Here is a 19,836-nt window from a genome sequence, read left to right on the forward strand (position 1 = left end):
ATTCAGACATTGCCCACTTGCTCAGGACAAGACTTAAGGCCAAATACTCTGGTATTGTCAGTAGTGTCATCGCCGCAACAAAAACTGCGTCACGGAAGAGCCAAAGAGGAAGATTGATGGAAGCTTGATAGGTGCTTCTCCTGAGATCCACGGGTAGTGGGTCATCCTATAATAAAGAAAAAAAACATAATAAAGTCCTGTATATTTATACCCAATCCAGTCAAACAGAGAGCCCTTGTTATTATACAGTGATGGATACATTATCAAGCAACTTTCAGAAATATCCCATTGAGAAGATCAGGAAGAAGTTTGGGATTCACCTCCAGGGTCCATGGAATATTATTTACAGTTGGACTTTCATATGACGGACGGTCACGTGTCCAGTATGAGAAGTCCTGCAAGAGGCGATATTCTCATTAGCTGATCCTTGTGACCTCCATATTGATGAGAACATACTCGCCCTCAGTGTACTGTAATGTGGGGGGTAGAGCAACGTAAAGCACAGAAATGATAGGATGATACTCATCATCTCCAGAGGTCTCTCAGCACCAAGGTATGGTCAATGAGATACAAGCTGCAGATGGGCCGAGGCTTCTAATATACCCAGGGGTGACATCACAAAGCCCTCTGTGACATCATTGCACAGTTCTATCCATCATGTCACTGATACTTTGGACCTAACTAAATGTCTAAAAGAGAACCCTTCCACATGATTTCCAATCACGGAGCAGCTTCAGTTTTTCAAGAAAAGTTTAAAAAATATAATCTGTGCTGTGATTGGTCACAATGGCACATGAAGCAGAACGTCTTTAGATCTTTTAAAGGGAAAGTGTCAGCAATTTTTTTACAATTGTAAAATTGTAAAGTATTTATATTTATATATAAATACACATATATATTTAAAAAGGTTTTAATGGTATAAAATCTGAAAAAAATATTTTAACTCTTTTGATGTTTTCATCTTGTAAACACTAGGGGGAGCAGCTGCTGATATTTCCATGAAAACAGAATACAGCTAGCTCGCATTACGACTGCAGTAAAAGTGGGCGGGATCTGCTCACATGGGTGTGATGTCACTCCTCCCCTTCTGGGCGTTTGCAAAAAGGTAAATGAGACTGTAGTTTAGGATCACAGTGCGGAGCGATCACTGGTGACTGCAAAGTGATATATAAGGGACAACACCAAAGTCATTAATCACTACAAGGACAAAGCAGGAATGTGGGAGTCAGAGGGGTCACCCCACACTTATATCCCCTCTGACTGTCACTTCCTAAGCTCCTTTCCCTGCCATAACCTCTTATTCCCGCAGGTAAATTCTTACAGGACCCCCCTCCCCATCCCCTTCCCCTGCCGCAGCTGATTCTAAACGTCCTCCATATGTAATAATAGACAGGTACTCACCGGCAGCCTATGGTAATTCACAGGTTAGAACAGGGTACAGCACAGAAACAATATGGCGATCCTCATTGTCTCCAGGGGGTATCTCAGCACCAAGATATGGCCAATGAGATATGAGCTCCAGGTGGATGGAGCCCCCTTATATACCCCAAGGGTGACATCACAACGCCCTCTGTGACATCATCACCCACAACATTCCGTCACATGACATCACCCAGCACCAGCATCATGTGACCCAGCATAAATAGAAAGTCCTTGTTGCCTATAGCAACTATTCAAAACTAAGTTTAAACTTTTCCAACAGCTAAAGGCGGCTCTGTGATGGCAGTTTCTTCTTGTGGACGGTTGTGATAAATCTGCAGAACATCTACATAACGCGACATGTAGAAAATCCTGTCTTTTCCCCTCTGTTCTTCCTCTGGTGCTACAGAGACGGATAGAAGGAGCTTTTCCAGACCTTACAGTGCACAATATGGGACCTAATCACTGATATCCCAGATCTCCTCAGTACAAGCATACCGCCAACCTATGAGGACTAGAAAGAGGCCGAAACCATGCGGCACGCGTAGTCTGACCACGCCCCTATCCACACCCCAAGCCACGCCCTTTTTATACCTTGGCAGGAGGAGATGTCTGTACAAAGCGCAAGTTATCAAAAGGCTGAAGGAACACTTTATCAACATGAATGAAGGTTTTGAAGGGCATCCACTGTCCCGGCACTACCGGAAGTTCCACAACCAATCTGATAAGGACACTAAGTTTTGTGGGATCCGATTAGTCCCCAGAAAATGGAGGGGAGGTGATTGCCTGAGATTAATGTCGCGGATGGAATCCAAATGGATCTTCACATTAAATAGCTTGGCTCTGAAGGGCCTTAATCACGAGAGTCAGCTGTATGCCTTTAACTCGCAGCGGTATATACTGTATGTATTTTTTATCCCAGTACCAATTGAACATTTACATTGCACTTTTATGAACCTCCTTATATTTTATCAATATAATATGTCTTTTGGATATATTCCTTTGAATCCACCTATTTTATATATGTATTTGTTTCTATACATTGATACCCCTATTGGAGATACTATATAATGTTTTTATTTTTCTCCTTCATTTTTTCCTTTTTATCTCTGGATGGTACTAAGTGCCGAATTTATACTATCCTGGTAATATACACTGATTAACAGACTGTTTTTTATAGCCATCAGAAATATAAGTATATAATTTTTATTCATTTTTAACTAATTGTGAAAGTTTGAACAAAGTCTTTTTTATTATTATTTTTTTCACACACAGTCTATTCTTATTGGAATTCTATCTTAGTTCTATTGCACCTCCATATGTCCTTTTGCACCGTCTTGTTAGTATTGGATCTTCCTCCATTTCTTTGGTTGTATTATCTTTGTGGGGGGCGTTTGGACTTTATTAGGTTACCAGTTTGACTACCAGCGAGAAGCTGACGAAGAGGAACTGTGAGTCCTTGAAACGCGTAGTTTTTTTTGGCCTATACAGGACATCGAAGGAGAAGGAGAGAGTCAATGCACAGGGATAAGCCCTCCTGATATCCAGAAGATATATATAACCATATCATATTATTGATACAAAATATAAATGCACAGAGTCAATAAAATCATTTAAAAACACCAAACCCCATCCTTACTTTGCAGGATACCTATTCCCAAGATGTATCTAGGTTTTCTGGCACCCGGTGCAGCAGGGGCTGGCTGGCACATTTTAGCCTGGGGGGCAAGCACACAGCAGTGGCCCATGAGTAGCGGCCCATCCTTAACATGTTTATTACCAGATGCATCATAAGCCTATATTCACACGACCGTATTGTCTAAGTGCTGCCCGTGAAAAAACCTGACAGCACTTGGACCAGTTCAGATGAGTGTTTGTAGTGGTCAGACATAGTACATATTATTCTTATGTATTACTTAATGTTGAGCGATACCTTCCGATATCGGGAAATATCGGATCGGATTGGATCGGACCGATACCCAAAAAGTATCGGATATCGCCGATTCCGATACCGGAAACCAATGCAAGTCAATGGGACGCTAATATCGGAATGCCATCCCAGCGTGAGAGAATTCTCCTGATTGTTTAAAAGCCGGCGGGCGGTAAAAAGCCGCCGGCTTTTAAACAATCACACAGCCCCATACTGCTTCCCCGCAGCCTCCCACCCCGATCCTGCGCTCCCCCCGCCACCTCACATCCCGATCGTAAGTTAGGACCGGGCGGGGAGCGCAGCACCAAGGAGCAGGGAGCGAAGGACCCAGGCGGGGAAGCCGGCAGGGAAAAGACTTCACCGCCGGCTTTCCCGTTTTGTGCTGCGCTCTCCCACCGGTTATTTCAAATGAACAGCTGAGGTATCAGGTGATGCTGATCAGCTGTTCATTTGAAGTAGCTGCGGTGCCCTCAGAGGGTTCATGTGAGTTCATGCTTCACTGCATGAACTCACATGAACTTTCCCACGGCCGCACAGGTCAGCCTCACCTCCCAGACCATCAGACCCATCATGATTGGAGTGTGCGCGGGTGTCTGTGCGATGTGTGCGGGTGTGTGCGCGATGTCTGCGGGTGTCTGCGTGCAGGCAGACATAGGCCGATGTGACACTACTACTCCCATCGGCCTATGTCTGTCCCCCGTCCACTCGTGCCAGAAGGATCAGCTCGATGGGAGCAGTAGTTCCCATCAGCCTGATCCTGCTATTTAAACTGCCCCATATGTTATTTTTGCCCCTATACATCTTTTATGTTTTTAGGCCCCCCATATATTTTTTTTGTTTTTGGTCCCCAATAAATTTTAAATACATTTTTCATTGGTGGCCAGTGGTTACCTAAAATAAATTAGTTCATACATTACCTGTCACATTAGCCTATGTCTGCCTGCACGCAGACACCCGCAGACATCGCGCACACACCCGCACACATCGCACAGACACCTGCGCACACACCAATCATGATGGGTCTGATGGTCTGGGAGGTGAGGCTGACCTGTGCGGCCGTGGGAAAGTTCATGTGAGTTCATGCAGTGAAGCATGAACTCACATGAACCCTCTGAGGGCACCGCGGCTACTTCAAATGAACAGCTGATCAGCATCACCTGATACCTCAGCTGTTCATTTGAAATAACCGGCGGGAGAGCGCAGCACAGAACGGGAAAGCCGGCGGTGTAGTCTTTTCACTGCCGGCTTCCCCGCCCGGGTCCTTCGCTCCCTGCTCCTTGGTGCTGCGCTCCCCGCCCGGTCCTAACTTACGATCGGGATGGGAGGTGGCGGGGGGAGCGCAGGATCGGGGTGGGAGGCTGCGGGGAAGCAGTATGGGGCTGTGTGATTGTTTAAAAGCCGGCGGCTTTTTACCGCCCGCCGGCTTTTAAACAATCAGGAGAATTCTCTCACGCTGGGATGGCTTTCCGATATTAGTGTCCCATTGACTTGCATTGGTTTCCGGTATCGGAATCGGCGATATCCGATACTTTTTGGTATCGGTCCTATCCAATCTGATCCGATATTTCCCGATATCGGAAGGTATCGCTCAACACTACTCCTGACCCCACACATAAACTTCAGCTCATCCAGCACCATGACAACCAGCACAGCAGAGTCCTGCATCCACTGAGGCCCCTGATCATGTGACCCCTGACTCTTCCCCTCCTGTGACCTCATCACAGCTCCTGTGCGCACAGAGCAGCCATATATGTGGTGGCGGCTCTGCAGGTGGAGGTATGTGGGGATCCCCCATTACTGGGCGCAGGGGGCATTAACCCCTTGAGCACAGAGACTCTTTTGGGGTCTTGTGTTGCCCCTTTATAAGAATGATAAGGTTTTTGTTCTGTTTCCTGTAATAGATACATACGACCCAACTATGGAGACAGGAAGGGAGGAAACGTATTGTTCTCATAGTAAAGGGCCCCTTTACTGGCCCACAGTGTAATGCCCCCATTATGCCCCTTATGCAGTATGTATGATGCCCCCACAGTGTAATGCCCCCATTATGCCCCTTATGCAGTATGTATGATGCCCCCCACAGTGTAATGCCCCCATTATACCCCTTATGCAGTATGTATGATGCCCCCACACAGTGTAATGCCCCCATTATGCCCCTTATACAGAATGTATGATGCCCCCACACAGTGTAATGCCCCCATTATGCCCCTTTTGTAGGATGCATGATGCCCCCCACAGTGTAATGCCCCCATTATACCCCTTATGCAGTATGTATGATGCCTCCACACAGTGTAATGCCCCCATTATGCCCCTTATGCAGGATGCATGATGCCCCCACACAGTGTAATGCCCCCATTATGCCCCTTATGCAGGATGTATGATGCCCCCACACAGTGTAATGCCCCCATTATGCCCCTTATGCAGTATGTATGATGCCCCCCACACAGTGTAATGCCCCCATTATGCCCCTTATGCAGGATGTATGATGCCCCCACACAGTGTTATGCCCCTTATGCAGGATGTATGATGCCCCCCACACAGTGTAATGCCCCCATTATGCCCCTTATGCAGGATGTATGATGCCCCCACACAGTGTAATGCCCCCATTATGCCCCTTATGCAGTATACATGATGCCCCCACACAGTGTAATGCCCCATTATGCTCCTTATGCAGTATGTATGATGCCCCCACACAGTGTAATGCCCCCATTATGCCCCTTATGCAGTATGTATGATGCCCCCACACAGTGTAATGCCCCCATTATGCCCCTTATACAGAATGTATGATGCCCCCACACAGTGTAATGCCCCCATTATGCCCCTTATGTAGGATGCATGATGCCCCCCACAGTGTAATGCCCCCATTATACCCCTTATGCAGTATGTATGATGCCCCCACACAGTGTAATGCCCCCATTATGCCCCTTATGCAGGATGCATGATGCCCCCACACAGTGTAATGCCCCCATTATGCCCCTTATGCAGTATGTATGATGCCCCCACACAGTGTAATGCCCCATTATGCCCCTTATACAGTATATATGATGCCCCACACAGTGTAATGCCCCCATTATGCCCCTTATACAGTATGTATGATGCACCACACAGTGTATGCCACCATTATGCCCCTCATGCAGTATGTATGATGCTCCCACACAGTGTAATGCCCCCATTATGCCCCTTATACAAGATGTATGATGCTACCACACAATGTAATGCCTCCATTATGCCCCTTATGCAGGATGTATGATGCCCCCATTATGCCCCTTATGCAGTATGTATGATGCCCCTCACACAGTGTAATGCCCCCATTATGCCCCTTATGCAGTATGTATGATGCCCCCACACAGTGTATTGCCCCCATTATGCCCCTTATGCAGTATGTATGATGCCCCAAAAAGTTTAATGCCCCCATTATGCCCCTTATGTAGTATGTATTATGCCCCCACACAGTGTAATGCCCCCCTTATGCCTTAATATAGGCAGTATAGGTACCGTCCCAATTTAGGGTCACCTTGCCGCTGGTGGGACGGCTTGTATACTTTTTTTGATCAAAAATAGTTCACTAAGTACCCTATATTTATTATGCAACTTTGCTTTACATTTATATATAATGATGGTAGGGTATGAGATATATTTTTGTCTTTTGTAGGTTTTGCTTCTTTTTGCTAGTGTGAACATGCTCCTATTTCTTGCATGTCTACCATCTTAGACCTCAGTTCACATTGCTTGGTTTTTTGTCTTGTTTGCATTCTGTGCAATTTAAGGGTGTGGCATCCCCTTTGTTGAGCTGATTAGTATATATGTAGCTTACCACGGGCCTAGGTGGTCTGGAGTTGGGACCCGGTCCTATTTGTCTACCCTTTTATATGCATTACTTCAACTTTGATATACAGTAAGGTTTTTAATATAGGCAGTATAGGTACCGTCCCAATTTAGGGTCACCTTGCCGCTGGTGGGACGGCTTGTATACTTTTTTTGATCAAAAATAGTTCACTAAGTACCCTATAGTTATTATGCAACTTTGCTTTACATTTATATATAATGATGGTAGGGTATGAGATATATTTTTGTCTTTTGTAGGTTTTGCTTCTTTTTGCTAGTGTGAACATGCTCCTATTTCTTGCATGTCTACCATCCTAGACCTCAGTTCACATTGCTTGGTTTTTTGTCTTGTTTGCATTCTGTGCAATTTAAGGGTGTGGCATCCCCTTTGTTGAGCTGATTAGTATATATGTAGCTTACCACGGGCCTAGGTGGTCTGGAGTTGGGACCCGGTCCTATTTGTCTACCCTTTTAGATGCATTACTTCAACTTTGATATACAGTAAGGTTTTTAATATAGGCAGTATAGGTACCGTCCCAATTTAGGGTCACCTTGCCGCTGGTGGGACGGCTTGTATACTTTTTTTGATCAAAAATAGTTCACTAAGTACCCTATATTTATTATGCAACTTTGCTTTACATTTATATATAATGATGGTAGGGTATGAGATATATTTTTGTCTTTTGTAGGTTTTGCTTCTTTTTGCTAGTGTGAACATGCTCCTATTTCTTGCATGTCTACCATCTTAGACCTCAGTTCACATTGCTTGGTTTTTTGTCTTGTTTGCATTCTGTGCAATTTAAGGGTGTGGCATCCCCTTTGTTGAGCTGATTAGTATATATGTAGCTTACCACGGGCCTAGGTGGTCTGGAGTTGGGACCCGGTCCTATTTGTCTACCCTTTTATATGCATTACTTCAACTTTGATATACAGTAAGGTTTTTAATATAGGCAGTATAGGTACCGTCCCAATTTAGGGTCACCTTGCCGCTGGTGGGACGGTTTGTATACTTTTTTTGATCAAAAATAGTTCACTAAGTACCCTATATTTATTATGCAACTTTGCTTTACATTTTTATATAATGATGGTAGGGTATGAGATATATTTTTGTCTTTTGTAGGTTTTGCTTCTTTTTGCTAGTATGAACATGCTCCTATTTCTTGCATGTCTACCATCTTAGACCTCAGTTCACATTGCTTGGTTTTTTGTCTTGTTTGCATTCTGTGCAATTTAAGGGTGTGGCATCCCCTTTGTTGAGCTGATTAGTATATATGTAGCTTACCACGGGCCTAGGTGGTCTGGAGTTGGGACCCGGTCCTATTTGTCTACCCTTTTATATGCATTACTTCAACTTTGATATACAGTAAGATTTTTAATATAGGCAGTATAGGTACCGTCCCAATTTAGGGTCACCTTGCCGCTGGTGGGACGGCTTGTATACTTTTTTTGATCAAAAATGGTTCACTAAGTACCCTATGTTTATTATGCAACTTTGCTTTACATTTATATATAATGATGGTAGGGTATGAGATATATTTTTGTCTTTTGTAGGTTTTGCTTCTTTTTGCTAGTGTGAACATGCTCCTATTTCTTGCATGTCTACCATCTTAGACCTCAGTTCACATTGCTTGTTTTTTTGTCTTGTTTGCATTCTGTGCAATTTAAGGGTGTGGCATCCCCTTTGTTGAGCTGATTAGTATATATGTAGCTTACCACGGGCCTAGGTGGTCTGGAGTTGGGACCCGGTCCTATTTGTCTACCCTTTTATATGCATTACTTCAACTTTGATATACAGTAAGGTTTTTAATATAGGCAGTATAGGTACCGTCCCAATTTAGGGTCACCTTGCCGCTGGTGGGACGGCTTGTATACTTTTTTTGATCAAAAATAGTTCACTAAGTACCCTATATTTATTATGCAACTTTGCTTTACATTTATATATAATGATGGTAGGGTATGAGATATATTTTTGTCTTTTGTAGGTTTTGCTTCTTTTTGCTAGTGTGAACATGCTCCTATTTCTTGCATGTCTACCATCTTAGACCTCAGTTCACATTGCTTGGTTTTTTGTCTTGTTTGCATTCTGTGCAATTTAAGGGTGTGGCATTCCCTTTGTTGAGCTGATTAGTATATATGTAGCTTACCACGGGCCTAGGTGGTCTGGAGTTGGGACCCGGTCCTATTTGTCTACCCTTTTATATGCATTACTTCAACTTTGATATACAGTAAGGTTTTTAATATAGGCAGTATAGGTACCGTCCCAATTTAGGGTCACCTTGCCGCTGGTGGGACGGCTTGTATACTTTTTTTGATCAAAAATAGTTCACTAAGTACCCTATATTTATTATGCAACTTTGCTTTACATTTATATATAATGATGGTAGGGTATGAGATATATTTTTGTCTTTTGTAGGTTTTGCTTCTTTTTGCTAGTGTGAACATGCTCCTATTTCTTGCATGTCTACCATCTTAGACCTCAGTTCACATTGCTTGTTTTTTTGTCTTGTTTGCATTCTGTGCAATTTAAGGGTGTGGCATCCCCTTTGTTGAGCTGATTAGTATATATGTAGCTTACCACGGGCCTAGGTGGTCTGGAGTTGGGACCTGGTCCTATTTGTCTACCCTTTTATATGCATTACTTCAACTTTGATATACAGTAAGGTTTTTAATATAGGCAGTATAGGTACCGTCCCAATTTAGGGTCACCTTGCCGCTGGTGGGACGGCTTGTATACTTTTTTTGATCAAAAATAGTTCACTAAGTACCCTATATTTATTATGCAACTTTGCTTTACATTTATATATAATGATGGTAGGGTATGAGATATATTTTTGTCTTTTGTAGGTTTTGCTTCTTTTTGCTAGTGTGAACATGCTCCTATTTCTTGCATGTCTACCATCTTAGACCTCAGTTCACATTGCTTGGTTTTTTGTCTTGTTTGCATTCTGTGCAATTTAAGGGTGTGGCATTCCCTTTGTTGAGCTGATTAGTATATATGTAGCTTACCACGGGCCTAGGTGGTCTGGAGTTGGGACCCGGTCCTATTTGTCTACCCTTTTATATGCATTACTTCAACTTTGATATACAGTAAGGTTTTTAATATAGGCAGTATAGGTACCGTCCCAATTTAGGGTCACCTTGCCGCTGGTGGGACGGCTTGTATACTTTTTTTGATCAAAAATAGTTCACTAAGTACCCTATATTTATTATGCAACTTTGCTTTACATTTATATATAATGATGGTAGGGTATGAGATATATTTTTGTCTTTTGTAGGTTTTGCTTCTTTTTGCTAGTGTGAACATGCTCCTATTTCTTGCATGTCTACCATCTTAGACCTCAGTTCACATTGCTTGGTTTTTTGTCTTGTTTGCATTCTGTGCAATTTAAGGGTGTGGCATCCCCTTTGTTGAGCTGATTAGTATATATGTAGCTTACCACGGGCCTAGGTGGTCTGGAGTTGGGACCCGGTCCTATTTGTCTACCCTTTTATATGCATTACTTCAACTTTGATATACAGTAAGGTTTTTAATATAGGCAGTATAGGTACCGTCCCAATTTAGGGTCACCTTGCCGCTGGTGGGACGGCTTGTATACTTTTTTTGATCAAAAATAGTTCACTAAGTACCCTATATTTATTATGCAACTTTGCTTTACATTTATATATAATGATGGTAGGGTATGAGATATATTTTTGTCTTTTGTAGGTTTTGCTTCTTTTTGCTAGTGTGAACATGCTCCTATTTCTTGCATGTCTACCATCTTAGACCTCAGTTCACATTGCTTGGTTTTTTGTCTTGTTTGCATTCTGTGCAATTTAAGGGTGTGGCATTCCCTTTGTTGAGCTGATTAGTATATATGTAGCTTACCACGGGCCTAGGTGGTCTGGAGTTGGGACCCGGTCCTATTTGTCTACCCTTTTATATGCATTACTTCAACTTTGATATACAGTAAGGTTTTTAATATAGGCAGTATAGGTACCGTCCCAATTTAGGGTCACCTTGCCGCTGGTGGGACGGCTTGTATACTTTTTTTGATCAAAAATAGTTCACTAAGTACCCTATATTTATTATGCAACTTTGCTTTACATTTATATATAATGATGGTAGGGTATGAGATATATTTTTGTCTTTTGTAGGTTTTGCTTCTTTTTGCTAGTGTGAACATGCTCCTATTTCTTGCATGTCTACCATCTTAGACCTCAGTTCACATTGCTTGGTTTTTTGTCTTGTTTGCATTCTGTGCAATTTAAGGGTGTGGCATCCCCTTTGTTGAGCTGATTAGTATATATGTAGCTTACCACGGGCCTAGGTGGTCTGGAGTTGGGACCCGGTCCTATTTGTCTACCCTTTTATATGTGACGCGCCCCTGGGCCTGTGTCGCGCTGCGTTGTGCACGCGGGAGCTTACCCGGAGCCGGATCTCTTGAGGGTTGTAGTCTCGTGGCGGTGACCCGGTCCGTGCCCAGGGAGTCAAACTGAGCCGCGCGGCGTCCTCAAGATGGCGTCCAACGGCGGGAAAACTCCACGGATGGCGGGAAGAAGGCTGAAGATGGCGCCGGATGGCGGGAATCTTCACAGATGGCGGGAAGAAGGCTGAAAATGGCGCCGGATGGCGGGAATCTTCACCGATGGCGGGAAAACTTCACGGATGGTAAGTTTTAAAAGTCTCTTTTTCAGGCACGCAGTACCCGGTGGTTGCGGGCACGAAATCCTGCCGACTACGCCAAAGTTGACGCGCCCCTGGGCCTGTGTCGCGCTGCGTTGCGCACGCGGGAGCTTACCTGGAGCCGGATCTCTTGAGGGTTGTAGTCTCGTGGCGGTGACCCGGTCCGTGCCCAGGGAGTCAAACTGAGCGGCGATGTAACAGTGGTAGATGCAGGACGACTACGCCACCCGTTGAATGCAGCTATGGAGCTGCCGCTGCAGGACAGTCCGCTGAGGCCGGTGGATGGATGGTGCAGCGTAGATGGTATAACCCCCAACGGGAGGGGTATGGCCTCAGGGCAGCAGATGTTGATGATGGGGGTAGCAGGAACCACTCAGAGACGGTGCGGTGTAATTCAGGGTCTTTACTGGTAACAACGATAGACCCTCCCGGAGTACTTGCTAGTGAACGGGGCCTGGTCAGTCCTTGAGCAGATGGGATCTCCCCTGGCCAGGCGGAGTTGTATGCCTCCCAAACTGACTGTACTCTTCTGGCTACCTTGCTAGAAGCGGATATAAGTAGCCCACGTCCCTGAGTGTACCGTGTGGTGCTCACCCGTATGGCCGGTGACTCGGGGCCTTCTAATGGCTTCCGCTCCACGATGGCGGTGCTGGTCCCACGCGTGTGACCGTGCCTTCGGGTTTCTGGGCCTGAGGACCTGAAATCCCCTGCCGGTCGGCTTCTGCTGCTGGGTAAGAGTTAGTCCCCACAGCCTCGGACGCCGGGTCCGGTAAGAAAGCTTCTCAGTCAGGGCGAGCTCTGCAGCTGCCAGCCCCTGACTCGTAGTAATATTGCTCCCACTGAGCTTCTGCTGTTTCTACTCTCCTTGACTGACTAACCCTGCCTCAGCCCAGGGTTTATACAGGGGAAGTTCTTCCCCTCCCAAGACTGGGCAGGAGGTGTGGCATGCACAGGATCCCTGACCAAAGGACCTCCCACCTGCTCTCAGACATAACATTACATTACTGTGGAAAACCAGACCCCTGGGGTGCCACATTCCCCCCTAGTGAAATTTAGTACTCCGGGACTAAACATATTTTTGTAACATAACAAAGTATAAACAATAACATTACAATAAGGAAACACATAAAGCTGGTCACGGCGTGTCCGTAACCGGGTGCAGTCTTTGAAGAAAGCAAGGTGTCCATTTCACCAAAACAGGGAGACGTAACCAGGTAGGGGTCTGTCCTACCCCGAGTCCTTAACAGTCTCTAGTCCATCCTGGGTTACGCTCCAACTATGTACAAGGATTCCCGGTAAATCCACCAAGGATTCCTAAAAATAACTGGAAACACAAAATTATACACAAGCAACAATACACAGATAAACATAAATAAAACAATTTATACACTTCAAATCCTCCAGCGTGCGGGTAACTGGCCTCTAGTGGCCCTAGTGGACCTACGGAGCTGACTGTCTAGCCCTGAACTACAGGGTGTAGGAGCTGTCAAGGGTAAACTGGGCAGCTGTCTACCGGCTCTTTGTCTCACTAGGGGTACGGCAGGCTCACTATAAGCAGAGGGTTGATCCTCCTTTTCTGCTTGTGTGGAGTCTTCTGCCTCCTGGACCGGCTGTTCTTCCAGCTCTACCTGTTGCTCCGTAGGTGCTTGGGATGCTGGTTGGAGGAAGGTGAGTACGGGTGCCACAACTGCACCATTGACTTGAGTCCAAGACCGAGGGAAGTCCCCGAGCACAGTACTAACCATATCTTCCCTTTCCTCTACGGGTCGATGGTCTTCTTGTTCCTCTTCAGGGTTCCTCAGTTGTTCGGGACACTTCTTCAGGTGGTCCCGGGATACAATGGCTGTGGTTTCCCCTCCTTCTTTACTGATGGTACAAACCTTCGGGTTCTCGTGGCTTGAGGGCAGTACGGTGTACGGGTCCTTCTCCCACTGGTCATCCAACTTGTGGAGCCGTCTCTTCCTCTTCAAGACCTGCTCTCCGGGTACCAGGGGAACAGCGGGAGCATACTGGTTGTAAGTTTTCTCTTGTCTTTCCCTAGCCTGACAGAGACTTCGCTCCACGCTCTCCTGTACTCTCCGGTACTGCTGCTGCCTCTCTGTGTCCCAGTCTGTTTCTGGTGAAGTGTCCTCGGGTGTCAGGACTCCCATTTCCAGGTCAACAGGTAACTTACCAGGTCTTGCCCTCATTAGGTAAGCCGGGGTACAGTTGGTGGAACCTACCGGGATGTGGTTGTATAGGTCCACCAGATCGGGCAACTTCTCAGGCCACAGACTGCGTTCTTCCAGGGGCAACGTTTTTAGAAGATCCATTACCACCTGGTTCATTTTCTCACAAAGTCCATTAGTTTGCGGATGGTAGGGTGTCGTCCTTATCTTCCGGCAGCCATACAGATTGCAGAATTCCTGGAAGACCTCCGCTTCAAAGGCAGGTCCCTGGTCCGTCAGCACTTGGTCCGGGTACCCGTGTGGACGGCAAAAGTGCTGCTGGAAGGCTCTAGCTGCTGTTTGAGCCGTTAAGTCCTTGACGGGGACGACAACCAGAAACCGGGAGTAATGATCCACGATGGTTAACGCGTAGACGTAGCCACTTCTGCTTGGGGTCAGTTTTACATGATCCAAGGCTACCAGTTCCAACGGTTGCCGGGTGACGATGGACTGCAGGGGAGTCTTCTGGCTGGCACGGTCCTTCCTTCTCAGGTTGCACGGGCCACAGTCTCTGCACCACTTCTCGATGGTTCCCCTCATGCCTACCCAGTGGAACCGTTCGCGCAGCAGGAACTCCAGCTTCTTCCACCCGAAGTGTCCAGCTCCGTCGTGGTATGCCTCCATCACCATGGCTGCGTCTCTTCGTGGCACCACTACTTGCCAGAGTAATTCATGCGTCCGGGAGTTAACCATTCTGCGGCACAACTTCCCTTTGTAAAGGAACAGTCGACTCTTCTCTGCCCATAGTTGTTTGGCTTCCTCGGGAGCGTCTGGTTCAAGGCGAGCCTCCGGCCGAGTCAGCATCTCCTTCACCAGTCGGACGGCAGGGTCGCTGTCTTGCGTTTCCGCCCAGTTGTAGTGGGGTAAGGGGTTCAACGTAGCAGCCTGCTTACTCCTTACCCGGTGGGAATACTGGATAGTCCCATGACGGTGGAACGCAGGGAGTTCAACTTCTTCCAGTCCCTCCGGATCTTCTCCTCCGTCCGGCAGGTTGGGCATCCTGGACAGGGCGTCCGCGTTGGTATTGGAGCGTCCTGCCCGGTATTTGATTGTGAACTCGTAGTTGGACAGACGGGCCATCCACCTCTGCTCCAGGGCACCGAGTCTTGCCGTGTCCAGGTGTGTCAACGGGTTGTTATCCGTGTACACGGTGAACCGGGAAGAAGCGAGGTAATGCTTAAAGCGCTCGGTGACTGCCCATACTACGGCCAGGAACTCTAACTTAAATGAGCTGTAATTCTCGGGGTTCCTTTCGGTGGGTCGCAGTTTTCGGCTGGCGTAGGCGATTACTCGTTCCTTCCCCTGCTGGATCTGGGACAGTACGGCTCCTAGCCCGATGTTACTGGCGTCGGTGTAGAGGATAAAGGGCTGGCTATAATCCGGGTACGCCAGGATTTCGTCCCCCGTGAGGGCCATCTTCAGCTGGCGGAAGGACTCTTCTTCCAGCTCCTCCCATTTGAAGGGCGGCTTCTGGTTCTTGGCCTTCCGGGACTGGCCTATCAGGAGGTCCTGCATAGGTGCTGCCTTTTTGGTGAAACCGGGAATAAACCTTCGGTAGTAGCCTACCAACCCGAGGAACTGCCGCACTTCTTTTACGCTGGAGGGGCTTGGCCATTCCTTAATTGCGGTGATCTTATCAGGGTCGGGAGCCACTCCGTCAGCGCTCACCACGTGTCCCAGGTACTGCACCTTTGGTTTCAGGAGGTGACACTTGGAGGGTTTCACCTTTAGGCCGTAACTTGCCAGAGCTTCGAACACTTCCGCCAGGTGTTTCAGGTGGTCCTCATACGTCTTGGAATATACGATGACATCGTCCAGGTACAACAGGACCGTCTCGAAGTTTCTGTGGCCCAGACAACACTCCATTAGTCGTTGGAAGGTTCCCGGTGCGTTGCAGAGTCCGAACGGCATGCAGGTGAACTCGCTAAGTCCCATCGGGGTGGTGAATGCGGTCTTCTCCCGGTCCGCCTCTGCTACAGGAACCTGCCAGTACCCGCTAGTGAGATCCAAGGTAGAGAAGAAGTTAGCAGATCTTAAAGCAGCCAATGACTCCTCTATCCTTGGTAAGGGGTACGCATCCTTGTGTGTGATACGATTGATTTTCCGGTAATCTACACACATCCTCATGGTGTTGTCTTTCTTTCGGACTAAGACTAGTGGAGCTGCCCAGGGGCTACAGCTATCCCTGATCACCCCAGCCTCCTTCATGTCTCTAAGCATCCCCTTGGCGTGTTGGTAGTGGGCAGGGGGTACGGGTCGATACCTCTCTTTTATTGGAGGATGGTCTCCCGTGGGGATGTGGTGTTCTACCCTCTTGACTCGCCCGAAGTCTAACGGGTGTTTACTGAACACTCTCTCGTACTCCTGAACCACCCGATAGACTCCTTGTTTCTGGTGTGCGGGAGTGGAGTCAGTACCCAGATGTAGTTGCTGACACCAGTCCTCCATGTTTTTCTTAGAGCTGTTACCTTCCTCCGGGTGAGATGGAGGCAAGGGTTCCACAGATTGTATAGAATTTTGGTTAATGGTATATAATTTGGCTAGCGTGGCATACCGGGGCAGGTACACTTCCCTCTCCCCGATATTTATTATGCGAACGGGCACCCTCCCATGGCGTACATCAACCACCCCCCGTGCTGTCAAAATGGTGGGCCTACTGTCCGAGTAAACTGGTTCTACCATTGCCTGGTAATCTCTACCTCTCAGACCAATAGCTGCCCGGCACCAAATCATCATTTCACTTTTTGGGGGCATGGCAATAGGAAAAGGGTCACACATTCTTACGCTACCAATCTCACCGCCGGAGAGTTCCACCTGTTGCCGTCGCATCAGTGCCCGGATCTCTTTCTGGAGCACCCGCTGCTCGCCGGAGCTGGCGTTCTTGGCAACCTGCTGTAAAAGGAAAATCACCTCTGCAAGACAATTTTCAATTACATTAGTTCCTAGAGTTATTTTTGGGTGACTCTCATGTTTGTCAATATCTACAATGATCAGTCCCTGTGCTGCCAGTTCGACTCTACCGATTTTGATGGTCACCTCTTTAAATCCGATCTGTGGCACGGGCTGGCCATTGCTGGCGATGATACTCAAGTCGTCGTCAGGGTAGCGGGTAATATCCGAGTCATTCCAGTACTGCTTAAAGAGCACGTACGGGATGGTGGTGACCTGTGACCCGGTGTCCAGTAGGGCACTCATGGGAATGCCATCCAGTACCACAGGCAAGACTGGACGTCCTCCCACATATCTGTCGCGCCAGTTCGATGGGCCTGGTGATCTTTTTCCTGGGGGTTGGCCCTCTACCCCAGGTTGTGCCCGTTTAAAGAACAGTACCTTGCCATATGTCCGGGTTGATTGCAGCGGCGGCAGATGGGTCGTCCGTTTTCGCTGTATCGGTCACTGGGTCTTCCTCTGGCCGGTGGGGTCCTCCTTGGTCGACGCCACGGGATGTCCTCCGGTCCGGATGCCAGCTGGATCTTCCCTGGGGTGGAAACCTGTAAAGACTGCACAGTTCGGGTTAGCGCAGCAACGCTCTTAGCTAGCTCTTGGACCTGATGGTGTAGGTCTGGAGCCGGGTCATTGTCCAAAGCCTGCGCATCAGCTCCCACAGGCCCTGCCGACAAGGGCGCCGCCTCCTGGTGGTAAGTGATAGCTGGGCACCTGTGGGTCACAACGCCACCTGGTGCCGGTTCTCGGAGCACCCGGATGGCTCTGTCCTTGAACTGTGCAAAGCCCAGATGGGGATCCTGTAAGGCCATCGCCCGCAACTGGGTTCGGTGGGCATTACAATATAGTCCCTCTATAAATTGTTCGGTCAACAGCCTGTCCTCGTTTCCCACTCCATCAGGGTCGGTCTGCTTAATGGCCCTCAGGGCCTCTTGTAGGTTTAGTGCATAGTCCCTTATACTCTCATGCGCTCGCTGCTTGCACCCGTAGAATCTAAGCTTAATCTCGGCTGAGGTGCGGGTATCAAAGGTGTCCTTCAGCCGGGTTAGTATCCCTGCGACAGTCTTCCTCCCAGGTGGCCAGGATTTTACTTCCCTTTTGGCTGCCCCGGTTAGTTGGGCCACCAGGATGCTCACTTTTTGCTCTTCTGTGAGGGGGTACACCTGGAAGAGGCTATCCAGCTTTTCTCTAAAGTCATGCAGGGTATGTGACTCCCCTGAGTACTGGGGTAGCCAAGCTGCTCCCGGGATATAGGGCATGGTGAAGGGCATAACTGCAGCAGCGGTGGCGCTGGCGGGGGTTGAGGCAGTGAAGCTCTCCTCCGTATCCGACATCTTCCTCCCCCCTAGTGGACCGTGGCCTACCTTGCGATGATCCTGTTCCGTAGGCCGCGGCTCCGCAGTGGATCGTCAGGGTTGAGGACCTTCCGTCGCGCTCCGGTGACGTCGGCGTCTGCTGGGCTCCTTCCAGGACCTTACGCAACGTCCGGACGTGAGGCGGGGCTTCAGTTCTCGCGCGCTTTCGGAGTCCACGCCCCTCTTCTTCCCGCGCGGCGTCCTCAAGATGGCGTCCAACGGCGGGAAAACTCCACGGATGGCGGGAAGAAGGCTGAAGATGGCGCCGGATGGCGGGAATCTTCACAGATGGCGGGAAGAAGGCTGAAAATGGCGCCGGATGGCGGGAATCTTCACCGATGGCGGGAAAACTTCACGGATGGTAAGTTTTAAAAGTCTCTTTTTCAGGCACGCAGTACCCGGTGGTTGCGGGCACGAAATCCTGCCGACTACGCCAAAGTTGACGCGCCCCTGGGCCTGTGTCGCGCTGCGTTGCGCACGCGGGAGCTTACCTGGAGCCGGATCTCTTGAGGGTTGTAGTCTCGTGGCGGTGACCCGGTCCGTGCCCAGGGAGTCAAACTGAGCGGCGATGTAACAGTGGTAGATGCAGGACGACTACGCCACCCGTTGAATGCAGCTATGGAGCTGCCGCTGCAGGACAGTCCGCTGAGGTCGGTGGATGGATGGTGCAGCGTAGATGGTATAACCCCCAACGGGAGGGGTATGGCCTCAGGGCAGCAGATGTGGATGATGGGGGTAGCAGGAACCACTCAGAGACGGTGCGGTGTAATTCAGGGTCTTTACTGGTAACAACGATAGACCCTCCCGGAGTACTTGCTAGTGAACGGGGCCTGGTCAGTCCTTGAGCAGATGGGATCTCCCCTGGCCAGGCGGAGTTGTAGGCCTCCCAAACTGACTGTACTCTTCTGGCTACCTTGCTAGAAGCGGATATAAGTAGCCCACGTCCCTGAGTGTACCGTGTGGTGCTCACCCGTATGGCCGGTGACTCGGGGCCTTCTAATGGCTTCCGCTCCACGATGGCGGTGCTGGTCCCACGCGTGTGACCGTGCCTTCGGGTTTCTGGGCCTGAGGACCTGAAATCCCCTGCCGGTCGGCTTCTGCTGCTGGGTAAGAGTTAGTCCCCACAGCCTCGGACGCCGGGTCCGGTAAGAAAGCTTCTCAGTCAGGGCGAGCTCTGCAGCTGCCAGCCCCTGACTCGTAGTAATATTGCTCCCACTGAGCTTCTGCTGTTTCTACTCTCCTTGACTGACTAACCCTGCCTCAGCCCAGGGTTTATACAGGGGAAGTTCTTCCCCTCCCAAGACTGGGCAGGAGGTGTGGCATGCACAGGATCCCTGACCAAAGGACCTCCCACCTGCTCTCAGACATAACATTACATTACTGTGGAAAACCAGACCCCTGGGGTGCCACATATGCATTACTTCAACTTTGATATACAGTAAGGTTTTTAATATAGGCAGTATAGGTACCGTCCCAATTTAGGGTCACCTT

This window comes from Phyllobates terribilis, unplaced genomic scaffold, assembly GCF_046119375.1.
Source record: "Phyllobates terribilis strain yellow unplaced genomic scaffold, ASM4611937v1 Scaffold_71__1_contigs__length_7168151, whole genome shotgun sequence".
NCBI lineage: Eukaryota > Metazoa > Chordata > Amphibia > Anura > Dendrobatidae > Phyllobates > Phyllobates terribilis.